Raw genomic sequence first — 20,027 nt, forward strand, 5'->3', positions numbered from 1 at the left:
GGTTGACTATTTTATGCTGATAGGTTGGACACTTTGAGAGACAGATGCTCGATTCATGGATGTGATCATGGTGCCATGGATTTTGGCATGACATGATTGGATATATAGGTACATCCTTGATGTTCATTAGCTTAGATTTTTTGATTCAGTTATGGTGGTATATCTTCTTGGTTGAGGATCATGGTTATTTAGTTTCTTTTGAGGAGTTGATGATGTGCACTTTGAGTTCTTTGATGGTTTGATGCTTTGGTTGATTCTCATGGTTAGAGGATGGGTTTTTCATCATGATGTCATGGATAGCTTGGATATATGATTTAGTGGGAGCTTGTGATAGTGATGGGGTGACAGTGCAGGATTAGTTTCTAGTTTGGTTTCTATCTTCATCTAGGAGATTTATTTTATGATGCCATAGGTGACTTGGTACCATGGTTGAGTGGGAGTTTTTGGCATTGATATATTTATTGAGTGTTTGCAGATGTTGGAGGTTTGTCTTACATCCTATTGCTATAGAAGTGCCTTTGACATTTGCATGGTGCACTTGTTATCTTCATGGTGTGTGGAGATGGTTCTTCATGGTGTCTGGAGACGATTTTCTTCATGGTGTATGGAGATGGTTACATTTTGAGGACTCGCACAGTTCTTGGTAAAGGTATGGTTTATGCTTTTATTTGGCATGTTATCCTTGGTATAAGGTTGGTTTCATTATTATGTCATGGTATACTCTTGATATGTGTTTAGAGTTGTGACATGTTATAGTATGTTCATGTGGAGCATGTTATCTCTTTAGTTGAGATTATTTAGATCATGTTGTCATGTGTATGTTCCTGAGGCCATGGTTGGAACTTTGACATTGATCTTGGTTTAGTTTCTTGGTATTGAGTGCACTGATCATAAGTTAGATACTTCATGATATTGCTATGTTACATTTGGAATTGGCATGGATTGATTGGTTACAGGTGCTCATGGATACTTAGGGGTAGTGGTGATGCTGATTTCTCTTGGATTAGAGAAGTATTTGTTAGGATGATTGATGATTTCAATAGGAAGTCTAAAGGGTAGTCACCTGATATGGACTTGAAAGGAGATTATTCTTAGATAAATCTTGGTTGGAGACTTGGATATCTTGATGAGCATTCTCATTCTCCACTCTTGGTCTACTCGGTGGTTTGCTACTTGAGAGGTATAGCCCATTGTTTCTCTCAGTTGCATTATATTTATGCTTGTCTTTCATGGATATGGATCTTGATCTATGGTACATGAGTTAGTTTTGGAGGGTTTATTTGAGAGATGGTTTAGCATTGGTTATCTCCATGTGCATATGTTGTTATGTTAGTTGAGTTTGGGAGATGGTTTTATATTGGGCATATTCCTTGGTTTAGGAATGGTTTATGAGTTTGATCTTCTTGTGAGTAGCTTACCTCTATGATTAGTTATATAGTATAGTTTGGGCATTGTTGAGGCTTCTTGTTGGGGTTTTATGGAGAAGATCACACTTGCACAGTTTACATCTAGAGGTGTGTGTAGAAGGACATGATACAAGTTATGATTTGCATGGTTTCTCTAGTCTTGGTTATCTTCTTGAATGTTCTATTTTTGCTTCCATTGGATTTGAAATTGTTTAGAGATTGTGATCACTAGTCTGTGCTCATGTATGTGATGTGAGAGATGACATGATTATTCCTTTATCTCTTTCCTCTGTTGGTTGTGGAGAACTTGGGAGACTATTGGAGACTTGTTACAAGAGTTGTTCATGTAGGATATCAGTTTATGTATTGTGGATGTCCTTGATACTACATGGATTCACTTCTTTGAGATTTGTTGAGTGGATTGGTTATAGATTTGACATTATCTTTTGTAGTGGGAGCTTCTTGGTATATATGTGGCAGGTATTGCTCTTGAGGGTCATGATTGTAGGTTGTAGATTGGATATGTTGATGATATGAGATTCACTTGGTATACCTTTGGAGGTATGGATAGTTGGATGGGTTTGGCACTTTGTTGTGGGTGCTATTTCAGCTATGGATATATTTTGACAACTATGGATACATGTGATTACCTTTGGATCAGGTTTTTTGTGCTTGGAATTTCAGTTGGTACAAGATTTTATGATCTTCTAATGTCACAAGTTAGGTGGCTTTCTCTTTTGATGGCTTCTATGTATGTCTAGTGGTAGTGGCATAATAGGAGGTGACATCATTCGTGTTTGAGATGTTGGATACTTTGATTTTGTTCTGAGTACCAGGATGGAGCACTTGATGTACTTTGATGCATGATGGTGGATGTGTTGGGAGGGATTGTTCCCTTGTTCATTTATGTGGCTACAGATTGACCCTATGCAATGTATACAACAAGTGGGAGAATTTTGAGATAATGGGTGTTGCATACATTGCATAATATTGTTATATTTTATTATTTTATTTTATTATGTAATGTTGTGCCTAGATGGACATGCAACATGTAAAGATTCCCATAGAATATTCTTGATGAGTTGAATTGTAACATTGTGATAATATTTCATGTAATTATTTAATATTGGAGAAAAGAATTAAATGCCCAATATTAAATATGGGGTTAGTGGGTTAGGTAGCACATGGTTTTAGCACATGGTTTATGTAATACCACTTAGTGGTTTTGTAGGACTTGCTACTATATAAGTAGCCACAAGGGTAGTTGTTGTAGAGAGTAAGAGTGAGAAAGGCAAGAGTCGAAGTAGGACAAGGCTTGACTGGTTAGCCAAGGAAGCATTTGTGAAGGTTGAAAGCATGGCATGGGATGTGTGGATTCATGCTTTTTTACATAGTTTTCTCGGTTCTGGCTATGGCCATGAAGGCTTCCATGGTTGTATGGAAATGGTATTTTTTGCTGAATAATACATCATGATGGATGTTTGGAGGCTGGGATTTTTTCCCTCAATGAGGGTTTCCCACAGTATATCTTGTGTCACAATTTGTGGGTATGTTGTCTATTCTCTTGCATGTGGATTTTAATTTCGTGTTTATTTTAGAACTATTATGGGTTATGTGGAAACAGTTATATTCTTTCTTTCCAAGTTTCCTTACACTACCAATAGAGGTGTACTAGATATTTAGATCTAATACTTTAGTTTTCTTTTTGACCATAGCATCTATTGTAAGCCTTTAACATGACATACTTGTAATAAGTCTTTGAAATCCTCTAATAAGGTATCTCTCATGAAGAGATCTAAATCCTCTAACAATGTAAACTTAATAGGTTATTGGATTTTTTAATAGGATGTATTCATAGAAAGAATAGATGCAAGCCTTCAATAAGGCACCTTTTTCTTGCAAGGAAAGGCTAGTGGATATATTACTCTCACTTTGGTTCTCACCCTCACCCAAGGAGTTTCTATGTAAAAATATATATTTCATTAATGTATTCTTCTATGTGGGATATTTTATGGTTTTACTATATAACATTTATCATTAATTTAATAGTTGAAGAGGTAATAACAAAGTATGTGATAAAGATCAATTCATTAACCAATAGACTTAGTAAAAGTGTGTGTACTAATTTACCTCTTTTAAATATTAGTTGGGACCAATAAATTATATCAAAGCACAAACCTTGATAGCTACAAGTCTAACTACTTGGGGGAAGATCCAATGACATCACATAGAAAGTAGATAGAAGAATCATTAGATATTGTTAAGGATCTAAAGGATAGGCTGAAAGAATCTCTATCTAAGTGAAAGAAGCTTGTGAGAAAGCTAGGAGAAAGCTAAGAGATAATAGAGAATCTCAATGAACAAAGTTGTTCTAAAGAATTAGAATAAGCCATATCAAAAATCATGGTTAAGAATGATAAGCTAAAGAAAAGGACCAAGGTCCTAAAGAATGAATTGAAACATGTGATAGTAAGATTAAGTTAAGCTATAGATGAGAAAGGCAGTACCATCCTAGAAAGATACCCATCCTATGAAGAACAAAGACTAGCTCAAGAAGTAAGACATCATGTTGAGGATCTGCTAAAAGAATAAGAGAATGAGATAGATCTCATGGAGGAAGATAATAGATATGTAGTAAAAGAAAATGGTGTACTACTTGAGTATGACCATGATAAGACAAAAAAACTAAATGCTCTAAAAGAGGAAGCTAGAAAAATTGAAGAAAAAGTTTGTCAGCTAAAGGATGAGATCAAGATAGTAAAGGAAGAATAAAATAGACTTGCAAGGCCAAATGAAAAAATCTAGGAATTGGAGAAGTAGTCAATAACTCAAGGAGAAACAATAAGCTTAATTAGTCCAAGATTCCAAGGAAACCATACATAATAAAAGAGTATTCAAAGGAAAAAGTCACACAGACCATAAAGAATAAAGGAAAAGAAAAAGGAGGCATGCCATCAAATAAACATACTTATCTTTAATATGGTAAAATACTATATGAGATAAATGAATGATGGCATATGCAAGCCATAATTGGTAGATATGATATAAATAGAGAACTATGTTATAGTTGTTACTAGTATAGGCATACCACACATGAATGTAGACACTTTGAAAATGAAGCTTGAGTAGAGAAAGACCGCTACTAATGTGAGATATATGGTCACAATCAAAAAAATTGTGGATCAATTACTAGATCACACCAATCATCTCCTAGGAATAGGAGACAGGTTTTCTTCGCTTGTGGAAATGATAGAGTGCAAGTGGTAGATGAGACAATAGAACTAAGCAAGAGCATGGAACAAAGAAAGGAAAAAATGCTATAGATTTCATAAGATAAGTCATGTAGTCAGGAACTATTGGATAAAATAGAGACCCAAATGACATCACAATAGAAATAAAGTAAAAGGAAAGCCATTGACATTGAGCAATTCAATAAGGACTTCTCTAAATTTTGGATCAAGAAAAGATCAAAGAATTCTAGAATAAAGATTATAGAAGTGACAAGCTCATCAAAAAGTGGTGATTCCTCCCAACTAAATGAAGCCAAGAAAATCTTGCAAGGGTTTGACAAGAAAGGTAAGGATTGCATTTTGTCCCCTCAAAAAAACTAGTAATTATTTATGAGTGACTCAAAAAAAAGTGGTTGCATCACACCCAAAAGTGGAAGACAGGTTGTTTTCAAAATCTAACCATTGTGCTAGCCATCAAAAGAGATTTTTTGTACAATGGAAGAGGTAGGGAAGAGACAAGGTTACCATTTCAAGATCATCATCACTTTTTTCAAATGGATCTATAAATAGGAACCTCGATAAGAAAAAATCACTTTTTTCAAAGTTGAGATCATATGGAGCCTTTGGTTGCAAAACCCAACTGCCAAAAGAGTGATTCATTGTGCAAATGTGAGAAAGAAGCTATGAGTTTCTTTGGAACTGTAGGATCTACCTAGAGAAATAAATTAAGAGATAGAACCTGAGATGCAACCTAAAATGGTTTTTTCAATGTTGAACTAGTTAATGGATGGGATCTTGAGTTGCTTGTCTATGAGCCAATCTTGTTGAGCACCGACAAGGACATGAAGGGAGCCCTATACTCACTCCCAATTATTGTACTACTTATAGAAGATGTCAGTAACTATCTTAAAACAAAGATAGTAGAAGTAGGAAATGAAAATATCAAAGAGATATATGAGGATACCCATGTCAAATAAAAGGGGAGGATGATCTCAAATAGATGGAAAAAATAACCCTAGCTTGTGTAATAAACATCCCAAATTTTTTAAAGATCAATGGGAAATATTCTTTCTTAGTCAAGTGCATGACAAATAAATGTGGCTAGATAAGCCATACAAGATCGTGAAAGAGGTGATTGGGAATGTGAGAGGATTTAGTAGAATTGAAGAGAATCTAAGAACTTGAAAGCACACAACAGTAGAAGTTGGAAGACTGATTGGATGTCATTGTGATGATAGGATGTACACCCTAAAAAATATTATGGATGAAAAGGTTTAATTTGTAACAAGGGTGATTATAAAAATATTTTACCAGTCCATTCAACCAAATAGTATGCCTATTGGAGTAATATATGGAGCACACTAGATAATGGTGTAGAGACCAAGTTGGATCTTAGTAATTGGTTACATGGGAAGATGATACAAATTCTTAAGAAGTTTAAGATGGCCAATATTGTGCACATATTCAAATTTGGGGCAATGCTGGTAAGTTCAATTTTATATTTCAATGGTGGGTACCTTGGTTACAAGTTATTTCAATGAAAGTCAAAGAGTAGTGCCATTGCTTGGATAACAAGAATGCACAAGAAGTTAGGAAGCAAGGGCCTAGAGAAGCTTGAAAACTACTTCAAGCAATTCCAAGTGGATATGTGAAAAAGGATAAGGATCCTTATCAACTTGATAAATGAATTTAGAGGAAGCATGTTCATCCTAAAAAAACACAAATAACTACATAGTATAGGCAATTGAAACAAGAACTCACCAGTTGACTAAGTTTTCTTGTGAGGTTGAATAAGGGCCAACCAAAAGCCTCATCACAAATCTACTAGAGAAACCTATTGATAAAGGTAAGAAAAGGTTTGGCACAATTGAGGAGATAACGAAAAAACTAATATAACAAGAAGCAGAAGCTTCAAAAGAAATAAGGAAAAAGAAGAGGAATAAGGGTACAAGATGAGCTATGAAACTAGAGGAAGAGAAAACCTAAGAAAATGGAGAAATTCTACAATCTAACACAAAATAAATCTTGTCACTAGAACCTAAGTTAGAAGAGGAAGAAGAGGAAAAAAACAAGAAGAAAATAGAAACCAAGCCTCCAATAGTGAAGACTAACAAGAGGAAAGGAACAATCAAAGGAAAAAGGAAACCTCCTACCTAGCTAAGGAAGAGGAATAAGAAGAATAAAAAATATAAAGTCTAAAATCTATAAAAGAAGGTAAGAAAATTTTACTTCAAAACATTATTGATGACATAAAATAATAGAAGTTATAACACTATTAGAGACCAATTTTTGAAGTTCAATAAGCCAAATAGAAGTAAGATTGTACACTTTATACTAGTAAACCTAAGAGAGTTCAATATAATGCCAATAGAGCTAGAATCACAAGTTCTAGAGGAACTATTTGAGATAATCAAGGAGAAATGGTCTAAGGTTATAGTGGAATGGAAGGGTATGATGGATCAATCCCTTACAGATATAAGACCTAGTTTGAGAAAACAAGATATCATGCATCATATAGATTCATGTAGGAAGAATACCAACCCACTAGAGAGCATGGCACTAATAACTATAGGGTTGAAGGGAAATGCATTTTCAAATGCAAAGAAGTTTGGGTCTCACATGTATGCATATAGAAGGGAAGTCTTTCTCTTGTTCATAGATAAAGGAAAGGAGAAAATAATTTTAAGGGGAAGTTCTTCTCTTGTTCATATAGAAGGTAAAGGAGAAACAAACTTTAAGGGGAAGCCCTTCTCTTGCTCATACATAAGGGAAATGAGCAACCCACAACAATAGGTCCAGGAACTAATAAGAAGAAGATAGTAGAGAATTTTGTTGCATGGGTCAAATAGAAGACTCAAATTAGTCAAGACCTAAAAAAGGAATCCAAGGTGAAAAAAGAAACACAACATGCCCCAATGACACCATTTTCTAAAATAGATAAATATAAATATGATACCTAGTTAGACAAAGAATGACCAAGTATCATCAATGTGACCAATGAGAGAGACAAGTTAGAACAAGGCACAATCGGTCATGATGGATAAATAGGACAAGTAGAGAAGGGAGAAGCAACATAGGAAGAGGAAATAGGTAATGTGACACAAGAAGGAAAGAAATAACTAGGGCCAAGGGAAGACCCAACTATCCAAACCACCTTGCTAAATAAACACAATAGAAGAAAATAACAAAGATCAGCACCAAGGAGAGAGAACAAAATAATTTTATTGATTTTTCAAGCAATCAATGTACATGCCTAGTTGTAAGGCCTTTTGGGTTATAGATAGATACAAAAGTACATTCAAGATCCATGATCCAGCTTCAAATTCACACTTCCAAACAAATATGAAAGCAAACAAATATGCCTCCCACTTTCAAAAGCCTCTATGTTCTACCTTTAACCTAAGCCTAAGCACTCTATTTATACTTGCCAAAATGAGTTACAAAAGATTCTAGAATAATACATCAAAGAAATACTAACCCAAAAATGGTCAATAGTCATCCCTAAACAAAATCCTATCATTAAACTCACAATTTGAATTAAATACAAAAGTTAGATCCTACTAAGAACTAAAACACAGACAAGTTAGCCAAAGAAGGAACCAAGCATCAACAAATAACATGTTCACTTAGCACATGAAGGGACACTTAGCCAACATTGGAAAAATTGACAATAACTAGAACTTGATAGTAATTGGAACTCAACAACAACCGGAACTTGACAATAACTGGTACTTGGTGACAACTAGAACCTAGTAGCAACTGCAATTTGATAGTAACTAGAACTCAATAGTAACTAGCACTCCATAATAAATGGAAGAATAAAAAAAAGTATAGGATTACAAGGCAACCTAGGATGCTCCTACATCATAATGTGATAGATGATACCCAATTACATATGATGGAAACTCATAATGATGAAAATGGATAGGGAGAAGAGACATGAGGAATAGAAATGAGAGAAGAATTTCAATCAACTCAACTATAGGAGACACCAATAATAGATCCATCATTGATTGAATCCAAGGGATAAAGGAGTGTCAAGAAACATAAGAAGAGCATAGATAAAAGAAAAATATATTTAGAGGAATTAGGAAGCAAGAAGAGAAGTAGAGGGATAGAGGAATGCCAAGAACTAGTAGAGTCTACCACATTAGAAGATGAGGGAGCACTATATGATATCAACATAGCCAAAGATACAAAAGTGCAAGAACTCAAAGAAAGAATCAATGAGATGAGTAAGTGAAAAAAAATTATGAAATCAAAAGAGCTAGGAAAGTGTACTCGACTCATCAAGAAGTATAAGAAGATGGAGTAGAACAAAAGGTATGATCAAGAAACCACATCGGTTGATGCTCATGATATTATGATAAGTGGTATTGTACAATATGATGATTTGATTAGTCAAATCAAAGATGTCATAGGAAATATTCATGTTAAGGTAGGAAAGCTTCTAGTGATTATGGAACAATAGGTTCCAATAAGATCCCTTGAAGAGGAAAAGAAGCTTTTTATAAAATAGAAAGGGGAACTAACAACATTTAGAGCTGAGATGTTGTAAACATTAAAAGAAATAACCCTAGAAATTTAGAAACTAGGCACATCACACACCTTAACATGTGATCTCGAGAAAAAAAGGTTAAATGCTCAATAAAAAAATGACAAATTTGTATAGGAATATGATCCACTCTCTGGATTAGTAGTAGAGCACATCATGAAAATCCAAGACACAATTCACCTAGTATATCAACTACGAGTTGATGAAGAAAGGAGGGATATCTGACTTGTGAAAATTTAGTGCCTCTTAAATCCATAAATTGGCACTGTCAATACACATCTAAATGAAGGGGATGACCATATGCTCAAGTTACAAACAAAGACTGATGTAGTAATCTATTAGTAACTAGCACAACTCTAAAGTAAGATACTAGAATTCAAGCACCTAAAGGAGTCATGGGAGACTCTTCTAAGTTCATCTTGAGAGAAATAAAGGATATTTTTGAAAATTTGTAATGACATACTAAGATCTCCATCATATGAAAATCATGGAACTAGAACATAACAACCACCAATATCCTAGATCCTCTCATTATCATTGATGACAAAAAGGGGGAGAATACATGATGAGATATGAATAGGGGGAGAATAAATGGCATATATATAGATGAATAAATAAGAGGAATACAATGAAGAAGAAGAGAAAATGGAGAAGAATAAATAAGATGCTACTTGTTGAGATATCATTTTGCATAATGTTGAATGAAAAAGATCCTTTCAAATCTCTCTCTTGAAAAGCTAATAAATGACCAACTCCAAGGTTCCAGATGGCTATTTTTTAAGTTGTTGGATAAGTCAATTGAAGATAAATGTGTATGTTTATGAGGAGGCTTTTGTTGGTTCCAATTAATCTGCACAACCTATTACTGAAATGTAACCACAAAGAGATATATATTTTTAAAAAAAATTCATGTATATGATGAATACAATTTATTGATGCAACTATATGAATTCCTATTTTAACCAAGTGTTTGAAAAGAAAATAATAGAGATGGAATAATGAGAGATTAAAGAAAATTATTGAAAGGGAAATTCATAGTGGACATAAGCCAAAGTAACAACATGTCTATGAATTAAACTATCAAAAGGATCTTGGTAGGAAACCAATGAAATTAGGAGCACTGCATCCTCAACTCCACTAATGCAATCATCGATGTGAACTTCAATAATAACTAAAGTTTCATCAAATTGTGAGGCCAAGGAAAGTGCATGTACATGAGACAAAATGCTATGTAAGAACAAAGATGATCATTTCTCCAATTCATCACAGCAACAAAATTTGTTAACATAAGGAAAACACTAGAACTAAAAGATCACCCACTCATAAAAAATAATAAAATCATTGGTTCTATTATTATTTATGAAAATAAATTCACAAAAACAACACACTCAAGCAAGAATAACTACACTTAGAATGAGACCACCAATAGCATATATTATTGCATTAAAATAATGACTTGGAGTACATATTACATCCATGTATTTAAAATAAATCCTCTCATTCTTTTGTGTTAGGAGTGGGATCTCTTTAAATGCAAACTTATGCTAAAAATGAATAAAATAAATCTAATTATATACAAACTAACTCTCTAAATGGTGCTAAGTAGGTCTCCACCCTTATTTATATCCATTAATGGGTGCACGATCCTTTACATAACATAAAATATTGAAAAAGCAACATTTTCCACCACTAGGGCTTTTTTTGAAATCTTTTCTCCTGTCTGGCTTCGTCCACCTGGCTTTGGCTTTGGCTCTGGCCCCTGGCTTTTGGCTTCCCTCTTTGAATTTTTTCCCACCTAGCTCCCTACACCTTGCTTCAGCTTTGGCTTCAACCCCTAGCTTAGTACTAGCCTCTGCACATGGATTTGATTTTGACTTCAGCTCCAATGCCTGGCTTTGGCTTCAACTCCTACGTGGGTCTTGCTCTAAATCTTTGATTAAAGATGGTTTGCTAATGCTAGTTGTTGGTCGTTCGGGTTCATTTCACTATGCTTTGCCTCTTACCATTGGCTATTGGTAGCTATCTTTTGGTTGCAGGGTCTAGGTGTGGGAATTCTTCCTACCACTATTATTGGTTCTGGGTTGGCTTCTTCTATGCCTTCTGGGGTAGATCTGCCTCTTATACCGATGTGGCTACTTTTAAGGTGGGTCTTCATGGAGCTTGTGTTGTTCTATCTAGGACTTCTCATCCTTGTGAAGCATCCCCTGTATGTGTTTCAAACCCTATAAGGGTTCTCTTAGATTCTAAAATAGTCAATAATATTTTAGGTATGGTAGATGAGCTTTCTTCTTTTGCTGCTATCTTTAGATTTCAAGGTTTTTGGCCCTCTTTTTCTAATCTTTAGGGTTGGATTTATAAGCATCAGGAGCCCATTTTAGATAGTGAGGTCCATATCTTTCTAGTGGCTAGAGGTTTTTTCATAGTTAAGTTTAGTTCTATTAAAGATAGGAAGACTATTTTGTGCAATCACAGTTTCTCATGGGAGGACAAATTTCCTCTTATGGCCAAACTGTGGCATATGGATTTTGATCTACTTACTAAATCATTTAACAAGGTTCCTATTTGGGTTTGGTTATCAAATCTCTCGATGCATCTCTAACTAGATTCAATTTATGAAGCTATTGAGGCTGCCATTGGTGATTTTCTTTATGTGGACCCAGACACTTTAGATCTCCTTCATTCTACATATGTTAGATTTCTTGTAGAGATGGATATTTCTAAGCACCTTCCTAATATGGTTTATTTGGATTCTTCAAGGGGCTCTTGGACCCAATCATTGGATTATGAAGGTATCCCTTTTTGCTGTAGAAAATGTCATAAGATTGGTCACATTGCTGCTCATTGTTCTGCTATGAAGACTAAAATTAGGTGACCTCCTTCTTGGTGGTCAGGGGCCTCTTCTAAATGCTATTTATTGGCTAAGTTTAGTGATGCACCTCTGGATTCAGCATATGTATCTATGGATGTTTCTTTAGCTGATGTTCTTTTAGCACCATTGTTTTAGGAGGTTCTTGTTCCTTCTCTTGCCGCAATACTAGACATTCCTCTTGGTCCTATTGCGAGCCAGGACCCTCTTCCCTCTTCTGCCCCTGCCCCTATTCTTCCTCCTAGTTTTATGGGGGGCCAATCAGATTCAGTGCCTTCTCCTGACCTCTTGCAAATGGATCCACTTTTGGCTCCTTCTATTTCCAAGGAAGATCTCTCTTTGGTACCTTTGCGGGGTGCCACTATTCCATCTTTGGTCTCTGCTATCACATCCTCTTCCTTAGCTTTTGGAGTTTTAGGGTCTGGTTGTGATGGTGTAGATTTACTTTGGCAGAAGGCTGCAAGTTTGGTGGAGGATGGATGGACTACAATAAAAGGAAAAAAGGTAAAATCATCCACTCCCTCTTTTTATATAGCACTAAGGTCTCACAAGAAGGGTCCAAAAGGGAAAGTTTGACTCTCCTAGCTTTTGGCCAGCTATCCTCTGACTCTTTTGGCCTTTTGTTTTTGGTAGTGTGTTCCTTTTTGGGGTTTCAAGAGCCTGGTAGAACCTTTTTTAGTGGTTGTTGTTGTCTTGTTCAATATGTTGCCACTTTGGTCACCTTTTGTTTGGTGACTTGTTTCACCTTTGTTGTCTCTTATTGGGTTTTAGGCTCCCTTCAAAACCTATTTGTGTGGTGGATTAGTACTATGTTTTCTTAGATGCCACTATGGTCACTATGTTCTATTTGGTGACCCATTCTTCCTTACATCTGTAGTTTTGTTTAGTTGAGCTTCATTGAAATTTTTTGAATTTGAAAGGGTTTCAGGGCCCCTTCAAATCCTGTTTATCTTATCAAAAACATAAAATATTGAAAGAATAAAAAGATAAGAAGATAGAAGTTTTGAGATGATCTGGAATTCTCTAGGAGCTTTGAAAATGGAAGCTTCACCTTCTTTAGGCATTTCTGGGAGTTGAACTACCATCAAAATGTTATTTTGATGCATGGAATTCTCAAAAATAGAAATTGGTAATTATTTATCAATGCACTACTTCTTCAAAACTATTAGGTCACCTCTAAGAAAATCATACCTATGAACCTTGGTGTTAGATTCCAAAAATCCAAAAAATCTTCTAAGTGTTAAAACTAAATTTCCACCATCTGGGTTTTCTTCCCCTTTATACCAAAATGATGTATGGATGTTTTCCATTGAAATTTTCTATTATCTCTACTACTTCAATAGCTTCCACTAAATATAATGCATCATACTTATTCTTTACTACTTGTTGGTAATTTCTTACTTCTATCCTTGTCTCTGCAAAATCCTCAAGCTTTATGTCTAGTTCCAACAATTCTTCTTCTATTTGGAATGCTTGTCATAGATCATGTTCTAATGAAGCATTTTCAAATGTGTCTATGAATTGTTAAACTATCAATTGCACCAAAGAAAGCTTGGTCTTTGACTCATCTTCAAAAATCTCAAGGCTAGCAGCATTATAGTACCTTTCCACTTCCAAAAATTCCTCTTGAGCTTTATTCTTTATTTTTTGGATTCCCTCATGTAATCCCTCCATAGCCTCATTTACTAAGGATATATTATCTATTTAATTGTCTAACTTATCTAGATCCTCTATTGTGTATACTTCCATTATTATCTAGTACCTTTGACCCTTTATTGATCTAAGTTCTTGTAAATCATTGGCCTAGGTATGCACTTCATCCATCAGCCCAAAATCTTGGTTTACAATAGAAATCAACTTCTTAGCATTAATCTAGATATAGTGCAATAGGTTCAGATTTTCCTATATTATTTGCACTCCTTTTACTTCAAAACTTTGACACTATTGTTGGCATGCATCCAAAAGTCAATCCATTTGTAACCCTTCCTACTTCCTTCCAAGTGCATCTCCAAGCGCAATCTTAGGATTTTCTAGGTCAATGGTTCCCACCACTTTATTTAGGTACCATCTTAATACCTCATTCTTCTTTTGTAGTCTTATTAACTCTTATTTATCCTAACCCAAGTGTGAATTGAATACTTCTTTGAGGCATGTCCTCATAAATAGTTTAGCCATGTCCATTGTGGGCTTTCACAATATGTTCTCCTTCATTTGGTAATCCTTGGGAGTCAGTTCTTGTTAGGATAAACCACAGACATAAATTAAAAAAAACTACATGGAAATATAACCAATAACAGAAAATAATAGATCACATAGAAATGAACACAAGGCACCAAGATTTAACATGGTTCACCAAATCCCTAGGCTATGTCCACCAAACAGCAAGTCCAATCTTATTACAATCCAGTAATTACAACTTGATTTTAGTCTATAATCCCTTACAACTCAATATTGTTGCAAGAACTAATTTTGCATCACAACATAATGAAAAAAATACCTAACCCTAAACCCTTTTATACAAGTATTTTATCCATTTTAGGGTTACAACATGTAAGCCATATGTCGACCATAATATGTTAGCTACAACATCAGCCATGACCCAAAAATTATGAAGTATGTATAGTACTTTCTTGATCAGTCACCATAATCTAACAATGTCCCACTTGGGGACTGATCAGGCTCCACACTAAACAACAATCTCCCACTTGGAGATTGATTCTATAGCAATACCACTACCACATGGGGCTCCCACTAGATCAATCCACCTTGGACTCTACTATTCTTTTATTCATGTTCAGTCTAGAAGACCAACTGAAGCTGAAGAGGAGTTCAACTTCTCCCTTGTTACAACCTTTGTCAACATATCTGCTATATTGTCATTTGTATGGATCTTCTCTAGCTTTAACTATCCATCCTCCAAAACTGACTGAATGAATGTTGGAAATAATTGAAATGATCATAAGAACAATTATTGGAATAATATATGGAACTGGTAAAGAATGTCCTCAATTATTATTTTGTCATTAATGTCAAACTTGCTACTTATAGGGATGATAATTTCTTTAGTGATCCAAATACTATCAATTAGTTGATTGTCAAGGTGGAGGCAATCAATAAGATGTAACTAAGACACCTAGAGAAAGGTTGAAGTTATGATGTTGTAATGAAGTACAAGGATCAGTCAAGACATTAATGAAATAGTGTATTGGATGACATACTAAAAGATACAAAGAATGAGCACATTGAAACATATCAAAGATCTAAGGTTTTTGTAAAGCTCAAACTAAGTTTATTAGAGAGAAGGTGCCGAGCAAGCTAGTAAGAGCCGAACAAGTTCAAGTGCTGAGCAAGTTCAAGTGCTGAGCAAGTTCAAGTGTTGAGCAAGTTCAAGTGTCGAGCAAGTTCAAGTGCTGAGTAGAATCAAGTGCCGAGCTGATATAGGTGTTGAGTAACATAGAGGTGCCGAGAACCAGTAACTCAATAATGCCGAGTTGCTACATTATTTAGGAAATCAAAGATTCGCCAGATCTAAGCCGACAAAGTTGTTATCTAGAAATTTGTGAATTAAAAGGAAGATAAGAATGATGAGTTGGTGGCACCGAACACCATGTAGAATATTTTTAAGATACAACTGGCAAAGTTTCAAGAAGAAAAAAAGATATGGGGTAAATACAGTGTATCCTACCTAATCCATTTTGAAACCCAAAAATTAGAAAGGGAGAATTGAGTGGCAAAGGAAAATAAAACTTGTATATAAGAAGACATAAGTTAATGAAAAAAAGAAGAGAAGAAGTGTGGAATAGAGGGGATAGTGTGAGAGAGAGTTGTAGTCAAGCATAAAAGCATGAAATGTTGAAGAATGTGCTAAGGAGAAGAAAGCACAGGAACTCTGTTTAATAGATGACCTCAAGGATGATTACATTGGCAAAATGAGTAAGAAGACTCAATGAGACAAAGCTTGAGAGGGAGACAAGCAGTCAAAGCTGAAGTGATTGAAGCTAAGCATAAGGATTGAGCTAAAAGAGTGATATGAAATCTGCAAAGTATGATGTAAGTTATGTCAGATCAAAAGACCATTATCATTACTTTCTAGAAATTGTAACAGTATGGTAAATCCTATGGACTTAGGTTGGTTTAATAGCCATTAGATAAATCCTTTAACAAGGTGACATTCCAAGTGGATGTTCTAAAGACCTTTAACCAGGCCCATTCCTAACAGTTTGGTGAAATCCTCTAACAAGGTCACATTTAATAGTGTGTTGTAAGCCTTTAATAGGGCAGGCTTTTAACGGGGCATCACTTTAGAAGAGTGAGAATCAAGTAACATGTTACTGGTGGTTTTTCCCAAATTGGGTTTCCACGTAAATCATTGTGTCATGTGTTGATCTTGAATGTTTTATCTTTGCATGTTGATTCACAGTAATTTGCTTATATGACTGATTTGAGTTTGAACATATGAAAAGGGTATTAATAGGGCATTTGGACCTTGAATAATTGATTCACCACCCCCCCCCCCCCCCCCCCCTCAGTTATTCTAAAGAATTCTAACAATTGGTATCAGAGCCTGACTGTTGATTCAGTTTAAAGGGACTACTAGCAGAAAAGATCAAAATGCCAAAGAGAGAAGTTCCCAACCTCAAGAAAGACAACTTTGTCGCATGGAAAAGTTTGATGAAGCTACATCTTGGATCCATAGGAGAATATGCCCAAAATTCAATTGTCACTGAACATGTAGATCCAACAGGTGCTCCTACTACTAAAGACATGAAAAACAAACAAGAACACAACCAGACAATGCTGGAAATTGCCTCTGCACTCAACTATGCTAAATTTGATGATATCAAAGGATGCGACACTGCATTCAAAATGTGGAAAGCCCTATCAGACATCTATGGAGGAGATCAGAATGTACAAAGAGAAAAAAGAGAAAGTCTCAGAGGAAAATTTGATGACATGAAAATGGAACAAAATGAGAATGTTGCTCAGTATGGTGCAAGAATAAAGGAAGTGGTAAGTGCAATAAGATGCTTGAATGGTCAATTGGATGAAGATACTGTTAATAGTAAGTTCTTAAGAACCTTGCTTCCTATCTATGCTATTAGAGTATCATCAATACAAGAGCTAAGATGTATACCAGGAAATAACCTAAGCTTTGAAGGTATAATAGGTAGACTCACTGCATTTGAGTTATCTAACTTTGACAACTACAAACCTGAAAATATTGAATCTACTTTTAAAGGCAAGTTATCACTAAAAGATGTCGAACAGGTGAAATCAAGGAAAGGAAGAAAAATGAAGTATGTATCTAGTGACAGTAGCACTGATGAGGAAGATATGGAACAATTGGAAGCATTGCTCGCTAGAAGATTTCACAGGGGCAAAGGAAAATTCAAAGGTAAGATGCCTATCATTTGTTTCAATTGCAATGAAGTAGGTCATATTTCTGCAAGGTGTCCACAAAAAAAAGATTCCAAGGAAGGCAACAAATACAAGAACAGAAGAGAAGATGACAAGAGGGACTACAAAGAAAAAGGTAAGAAGTGTTATATTGTTGAAAAAAATTCTGATGACAATGATGATGAAGTTGTTTATGTAGCCATGAAGGACCAATCTGATGAAGAAGAAGCCACAACACTAGTGACATGTATAAAAAAGAATGACAGATGGATCATAGACAGTGGATGCTCACATCACATGACAGGAGACAAAAGTAAGTTTGTTAACTTTACTTAGCATGATGGAAATAGTGTTAGATTTGGTAATGATTCTCGATGTCAAATAAGAGGAAAAGGTTCCATTAAGCTCACAGACCAAATTTCATGTGAAAATGCATACTATGTTGAAGGATTAAACTACAATTTACTGAGTGCCTCACAATTAGGCAATATAGGTTGCAAAGTGGAATTTGAAAACAAAACTGCAAAAATCTATGACAATGATGGTAAACTAATAGGAAAAGGAGATCAAACAAAGAGTAATTTGTTTTACCTTGATATGGATGATGCTTCTTGTCTATTTGCAAAATTTGATGATGAATGGTTATGGCATAGAAGATTATGTCATGTCAACTTTGACAATCTGGTCAAAATCAGTAAAATGAAGAAAGTCAGAGGGCTACCAAAATTGAAGAAGCCTGATAATGTCATGTGTAAACAATGTCAGCTAGGAAAGATGACAAAGTCAAGTTTCAAAAGTAAAAACTATACATCTAAAGAGATACTTGAGTTAGTTCACACTGACTTACGTGGTCCAATGGAAATACAAAGCTATAGAGGAGATAAATACATAATGTTATTTGTTGATGACTATTCCAGGATGATGACTGTTATGTTCTTAAAACAAAAATCTGATGCTTTTCAAATGTTTAAGTGGTATGTGGCCAGAGTTGAAAAAGAAATTGGAAAAAGCTTGAAATGTCTAAGATTAGATAGAGGTGGTGAATTTACATCAAATGAATTCGAGATATTCTGTAATGAAAAAGGAATCAAAAGACAGACATCAGCTCCTAGAACTCCCCCACAGAATGGAATTGCTGAAAGAAGAAACAGATCTGTAATTGACTATGCCAGAACATTAATGATGGAAAAGAATGTTGCTCTAAAATACTAGAGAGAAGCTGTAAGTGTAGTGTAATACCCCAAAATTGACTCATTGCCATTATACCAATTCTAGTCTATTTCTGATAATTTCAAAGCCCTATTCTAATAGGCAATTCTCATTCTACTATTCATTACTTGACTTAATTGTCAGATGTAGAAAAACCCTAATCTACATTCATCATATTTCTTATTTAATTCCTATAGTACATACTCATATTAGTTGCATTAAACCTACTTGATTAATATTTAATTTAATTATTGAGTATTTATACTTTAATTAAATTAAATTATATCCTAAGGCTAATGTATTATGGAATTAAATTTATTTAATTTAATAAATACGCCTATCTTAATTAATTAAATGTAATTATTTAATTAAATGAGAAAGGTATTTCTAATTAATTAAAAGAAATTATTTAATTAAATGGAGTACTTACTTCTAAATAATTAAACAAAGTTATTTAATTAAATGGGAAGACATTCCTAATTAATTAAATTAAGTTATTTAATTAAACAAAAGTGTCTCTAATTAATTAAAGATTATTTAATTAAATAGAAAAAGTAATTATGAGAGCATATTTCATTTTATTAATAAGTCTGTTAACTTCCTTTAACTTGGGGATCTCCCTTTATGACTGAAACTCATCTTCAATCCTGACCGTTGATCTGAATCGATCTCAATCGTTGATGGATTACAGGAAACTCTATTTAAGAGACCCTCATCTCTTCATTTGGGGGAGGATGAATTGATTTGCTATCGAATTGCTGTTGAAATTCATGCTCATATTTACTTACATTTCTTGCATACATTCTCATTTTAGTTTAATCATGCATATGCTTAATCTAGTTTGCTTCATTTGTTCTTAGATTACATTACATCTTTCATTTTCTTAGATTAATATATATACTCATTCTTAGCTTTATTCCATTGTCAAATCCTTTGTTCTTAGAGGGTCTGGTTGCCTATACCTCGATTCTAAGGATATTAATAGGAAAAATCCCTTTAGATAGAAGGCAACAGGTCGCTTTGCAGGGCAAATTTTGGATGTATAATTCAATGTTCATTCCGCGATGAATCCGCAAATAAGGACCATGTTGAAGTGTGTGTGTTAGCATAGGCCGCATTTTCATGCATACATTTTTGGTGCCCACCACGGGGCAAGGAAAATCAATTTTTTTGGCCTCTTTTTGTATTTTTTTAATCATTTTTTTGTTCTCTGTCCGTACTGTTCCTTACAGGTTCAAATCTTTGCGCGAAACTATTCATTTTTGCGCGGGGATCTAGAATCTTCGCACGAAGATTCTTTCTGCATCGCGCGAGAAAGTTCTTCGGCGCACGAATCTTCGCACGTGAGCTAAATTTAATCTCAC

The 20,027-nt window shown here is 34.7% G+C and overlaps 1 pseudogene; it reads left to right on the forward strand.

Annotated features, from left to right (window-relative positions):
• The first annotated feature begins 6,078 nt into the window (after window positions 1-6,078).
• The window catches only part of LOC149569202 (AP-1 complex subunit mu-2-like), a 123,865-nt pseudogene continuing 109,916 nt past the window's right edge, over window positions 6,079-20,027 (forward strand).

This window comes from Cupressus sempervirens, chromosome 3 (genome assembly GCF_028749045.1).
Source record: "Cupressus sempervirens isolate cs-2001-9-10 chromosome 3, ASM2874904v1, whole genome shotgun sequence".
Classification (NCBI taxonomy): domain Eukaryota; kingdom Viridiplantae; phylum Streptophyta; class Pinopsida; order Cupressales; family Cupressaceae; genus Cupressus; species Cupressus sempervirens.